We start from the raw sequence: 6,000 nt of genomic DNA on the forward strand, positions 1-6,000 counted from the left end.
CTGTTGCACATCTGCTTAAAGATTGTTTAATTTTATAACATAAAACCTCAGTCTTTAAGCTATATAGGTATTAAGAATTACAAATCAATAGCCACCCATGTTTATCACAGTTATAGTTAGGCTGGTCAGGTTGTCTAGAGATTGTACTCCACGTAGATAGATAATCTTCAACCATTTCAAAAAACTTCTGAATATGGCATTTAAATAATTCAGAATTCTGTTGACATGAGACATGATTGCTCCTGGCAGCACCAATCTATTCCCAAGAGAATGTTTGGCACCAAAACCACTCAACTTGGAGATTGTTTTCTTCTCAGCAAAACTGGCCACTGGGCTAAGAACTGTCCCTGCCTTGACTATTGACAGTATGCACTCTGTCCAAACTAGACAAACAGGATCCAAGCAAAAACAACTGCCAAACTTTGCCAAGGCAGGGTAGGATAGTCTTTTGAATTTTCCTGCCTCTGAAAATGGTCTGTCAGATACTCTAGGCCTTAGCAAAAGTTGGTTGCCCCAATGTTGTAAGTGAGACTTTGGGCCTATGGAGGCTGCTTTCTTTCAAGTCATAATCATCTAGAACAGTGGTCCTCAACTATGAGTCATAACCCCTTTGGGGTTCGAGCAACCCTTTCATGGGAATTGCATATAAGACCTCCTGAATATCAGATATTTTAACTATGATTCATAGTAGTAGCACAATTGCAGTTATGAAGTAGCAATGTAATAATTCTATGACTGAGTACCACCACAAGAGGAAGTGGTCTTCCGCTTAAAGGGTCACAGAGTTAGGAAGTTTGAGGACCACTACTTTGGAAAGTCAGACGCTTCAGTCAGATCTTCCACTTTAAATATTAAAACACGTCCTTATGGTTTTCTGATCTCCTCTGTCATGTGACCTGCCTTTCTCTTCTCTGACTTTGTACATTTGGGGCTTTCCCACCTTTCTTCTGGTTAATTGGCTGAGGGTTTGCCCATCTTGTCTTTTTAAAGAACCAACTCTTTGCTTCATTGATTCCTTATATTTATTTCATTAATTTCTGCCAGGATCTTAAGCACATCTTGAGCTTTTGCCTCTTCTTAGGGTGATCTAGGACTGTGGAGCTCACACACCTTGCAAGAATGAGGTCCTTGGTTCAATCACCATCAGGGGAGAGGATGGGTGAGGGGTGTCAAAAAAAGAATGAACAGCAACAAAAATCCCCTTACAAACAGAAAAATGCAATAGTCACCCCTTTGTAACTGGATCATTTCCTTGTCCTTAGTATAATGTCCTCAAAGGTCATGCATGGGATAGCATGTGTCAGAATTCCCCTTTTTAAGTGCTGAGTAATATTCTGCCAAGGCTGTGCAGATCTACTCCTCTGCTGGTGGGCACTTCAATAATGTCTGCCTTTTGATAACTGCATCTGTGCCCAGGAGTTCAAAGTTCACATCCTTGCCAATACTTGATGTCTTTGGGCTTCCTGTTGTATTTTCTGTGGGTTTTCTTCTCATTTTCCCAGTGATTGGTGGTGTTATGCATATTTTCATGTTTTCTTGGCCACCTGAGTATTTTCTGTGGAGAAGGATCTCTTCAAGTTCTTCTAAGACAAGAAAGAAGGCAGGGAAGACTATGAACAGTCCTCCATCTAGAGTCTAGTTGAAGCCTCTAACCAACACAATTAACACTGGCCGGAGGAGCCAACATAGAAACAGTATCTCTTTCTGACATTGTATGGTAGCTCAGCAGCAAACAAGCATGAGGCCTGATTGCCTATGACCTGGGGAACTGTCTATTCCTCTCCCAGACGTCCTTGGGAAATCCCAGACATTAACTTTGTTCACGGTGATGGAGAGGAGAGGAGACTGTGGTCCTGCTGGATGCCCCTCAGGAACCACTCTGGGATCCCTTGGCAAACTTTCAAGGACAAAGTCTTCTAATTCATCAGATAGGTAGATAGTGAAAGATAGCACGGCAGGGCTGCTTTTGAGATGCCCCCAGCTCATGCAATCGGCTTCATTTTTCCTCCTGAGTTCCTCTCTATTAACCCCTACTTCAAAATCCATTTAAAAACCACCTTTGAGTAAATGCCAAGACTGTTTCACGTTGACTTGTCCTGGAACCCTTTTCTGTGACAAAGGCAAGGACCTGGGTTCACCTGAGTGAACTGGTCTCTGAGAAGAACCCTACAGACTGCTGTAGGCACCAGAGTGGAGCTGTGTCTCCATTCCTGTCATTGCTGACACTTCCTCTATTTTGTTACAGAGTTGGTGGCCGGGATCTTCTTGTCAGATTCTGACTGATGCATTCTGGTTTCTTCCTTGCTCACACAGAGGGAACTGAGGCTCCAGGGCAGAGCACCTTGGTACACCCTCAGAAGGCCTGCATCTGCCTGAATCGTTGATGTGAACCCTTCCAGATGCTGCATGGAGGCAAATGCCCTGCATCTGCAGCTACTGCCTGCAGAGTCCAGCGAAGCAGACATGAAGGGAACCCTTGTTGATAGCATGCGAAGGGACTGGAGTTGGTGCAGAACACCCCGAGACCACGTTCTCAGCACAAGGAGATTTATTTGTCCCAGTGGGGCAAAGGGCAGGGAATAACAGACAAAGACAGGAGACAGGGAACAAAAAAAGACAGGAAAAGGAGAAAGGGAGGAGTAAAGGGATATTTGCCCTGGAGGGACAAAGGACCACCTCTGCACAGAGAGGAGACAGACATTGGCCTATAGGCAAATGGCAGTTCGTAAAGGGAAAGGGGAAACTCCATGTTAGGATGAGTTGTTTTCCTTTAATTGGCCATGTTAATTACATGAGCCAAAGGGGGCTTTTGATTGCTGGGCTACAATACTTTGATAGCTGGTCATTGGTGGTGAGCCTCAGGAGAAGAAAGTGGCTAAATTTAGGACTGTAATCTAACAGTTTAGGAAGGAAGAGGGAATGGGGGGGGGGAGGCAAGACCTGCTAGAGCCATGTCTGCCAACCTTGGGCTTTCTAGAGCCTTTCAGGAAGCCTGTGGTTGGTGCTTACACTCAAGAAATCAAAAGAAAAGTCATTGAGCTTGAAAGGTTCTTCTTTGTTGCCTGTGCAGTGTGAGGTATGTGTGTGCATCTCTCTCTCTCTCTCTCTCTCTCTCTCTCTCTCTCTCTCTCTCTCTCTCTGTGAATGTGTGGTGGTTTGAATGAAAATGGCACCATAGACTCTTAGGGTGTGATATTATTGGAGGTGTGGTCTTATTGGAGGAAATGTATCCCTAGGGGTGGGTTTTGAGGTCTCAGATCTTCAAGCAACACCCAGTGTCTCAGTCTCATCCTGCTGCCTGCCTGTCCAGATGTAGAACTCTCAGCTACCTCTCCAGCACCATGTCTGCCTGCACGCAACCTTGCTTCCCACCATGACAATAATGAACTAAACCTCTGAACTGTAAGTGAACTCTCCAATTAAATGTTTTCCTTTATAAAAGTTGCCATGATCATGGTGTCTCTTCACAGCAATAAAAACCCTGACCAAGACAGAAGTTGGTACCAGGAACTGGGATATTGGTGCAACAGGCCTGACAATAGTTTTGTTTGGATGAATCTGAACTTTGGAACTTTTAATTAGAAAAGCCATTGAGTGCTTTAAGTGGGGCTTAATGGATCATCCTAGTAGGAGCATGGAAGACAGTGATGCTAAGGATGATATGAACTGTGGGGGCCTGGTTCAAGAGTCTCAGAGAAGAATATTAGTATTGTAGCATGTGGCGTAGGGACCATTCTTGTGACATTTTGGCTAAAAAATGTGGTTGTTTCTCCATGTCTAGAAAAATCTGTCTGAGGCTAAATTGAAGAGTTTTGGTTAATTGAGCTAGCAGAGGAAATTTCAAAACAGTCTAGTATAGACTCTGCCATGTGGTTATTAGTATTCACTCATATGCAGATCTATAATGAAAACAAGCAAACTGAGCAAGGAAAAAATGCAACATGTACAGTTTAAGGAGAAAGGGGACGCCAGGAAATGGGATGGAGCCAAGTCCTGTGTTCAAGGAGATAAACAGATTAAAGAAAATCCTGATGGTAAATGGAAAAAAGGGAGTGGTGACCTCAGAGCAAGATCCCACCTAGCTAAGCTTCCAACTTGTGAAAAGGAACTAAAGAAAAGTTTAGAGCTAGGGGTGGTGATGCACACCTTTAATCCCAGCACTGCAGAGTCGGAGGCAGGCAGATCTCTGGGTCTGAGGCCAGCTTGGTCTACAGATCCAGTTTCAGGACAGTCAAGCTTAGACAGTGAAGGAAACCAGGGGGAAACAGAAAGTCAGTGAAAATGTATTCGAATGAGGACGCCATGTTGCAGCCCCAGCAAGCAGCAGAGTTTGGCAGTTTGGGGCATGTGGTTCTGGTTTTAGAGTCAAGGATACAAGAAAGGGGTTATGGAATCTTTGTCTTTGACTAAGGAAAGCCATTGAGGCCAGGAATATGTCAGAGGTGTCCCTGCATGGAGACCAGGAAAGGCCCTTAGGTGAAGCTGTGAAGGTGAAGCCTGGATTTCATTGGCGAACACAAGATGTTAGAGATGCCAGAGTTGGATACCTGCTGAGGAGAGCTGCTAACAGGGCTGGAACCAGCCTGGGAGAAAGAAGTGTGTCGCTCTTAACAAAGCTAAAAGGAGTTGAAGATCTGAAAAACGTTTTGACATCACACATGGAGATGCAGAGTCTGGAGTTTGCCCAGCTGGCTTTTGGTCTTGCTTTGGTCTGGTTCTGTAGCCTTTCTCACTATGCTCCCTTTCCTCCATTTTTGAATAATAATGTATATTCTGTGCCATTACATGTTGGAAGTATGTAATCTATTTTTTATTTGGATTTTACAGGGTGTTATAATTAAAAGATAGTTTGAGTCTAACAAGAAGCTTTGAGCTGGGTGGTGGTGGTGCACGCCTTTAATCCCAGGACTCAAGAGGTAGAGGCAGGTGGATCTCTGTGAGTTTGAGGCCAGCCTGGTCTATAAGAGCTAGTTCTAGAAAGCTTCTGTAAAGCAAAGGACACGGTCAACAAGACAAAATGACAGCCTACAGAATGGGAAAAGATCTTCACCAACCTCACATCAGACAGAGGTCTGATCTCCAAAATATACAAAGAACTCAAGAAATTGGTTATCAAAAGAACAAATAATCAAATAAAAAAAAAAGGAGTTCAGACCTAAACAGAGAACTCTCAACAAAGGAATCTAAAATGGCTGAAAGACACTTAAGGAAATGCTCAATATCCTTAGTCATCAGAGAAATGCAAATCAAAACAACTCTGAGATTCTATCTTACACCTGTAAGAATGGCCAAGATCAAAAACACTGTTGACAACTTATGCTGGAGAGGTTATGGGGAAAAGGGAACACTTGTGCATTGCTGGTGGGAATGCAAGCTGGTACAGCCCCTTTGGATGTCAGTGTTGCAATTTCTTAGAAAATTAGGAAACAACCTTCCTCAAGACCCTAAAGTACCACTTTTTTATATATATCCAAAGGATGCTCAATCGTGCCACAAAGATATTTGCTCAATTATGTTCATAGCAGCATTGTTTATCATAGCCAGAACCTGGAAACAACCTAACTGCCCCTCGACTGAAGAAGAGATAAGGAAAATGTGGTACATTTACACAATGGAGTACTACACAGCAGAAAAAATGACGACAGCTTGAATGTTGCAGGCAAATGGATGGAGTTAGAAAACATCATTTTGAGTGAGGTAACCCAGACCCATAAAAACAATTATCACATATACTCACTCATAAGTGATTTTTTTTTTAAAGATTTATTTATTTATTGTATACACAGTGTTCAGCCTTCATGTATGCCCTCAGGCCATAAGAGGGCACCAGATCTCATTACAGATGGTTGTGAGCCACCATGTGGTTGCTGGGAATTGAACTCAGGACCTCTGGAAGAGCAGTCAGTGCTCTTAACCTCTGAGCCATCTCTCCAGCCCTCATAAGTGATTTTTAAACATAAATCAAAGAAAACCAGAACACAAACCATAATTCCAGAGAAT

This window comes from Chionomys nivalis, chromosome 21, assembly GCF_950005125.1.
Source record: "Chionomys nivalis chromosome 21, mChiNiv1.1, whole genome shotgun sequence".
Classification (NCBI taxonomy): Eukaryota; Metazoa; Chordata; class Mammalia; order Rodentia; family Cricetidae; genus Chionomys; species Chionomys nivalis.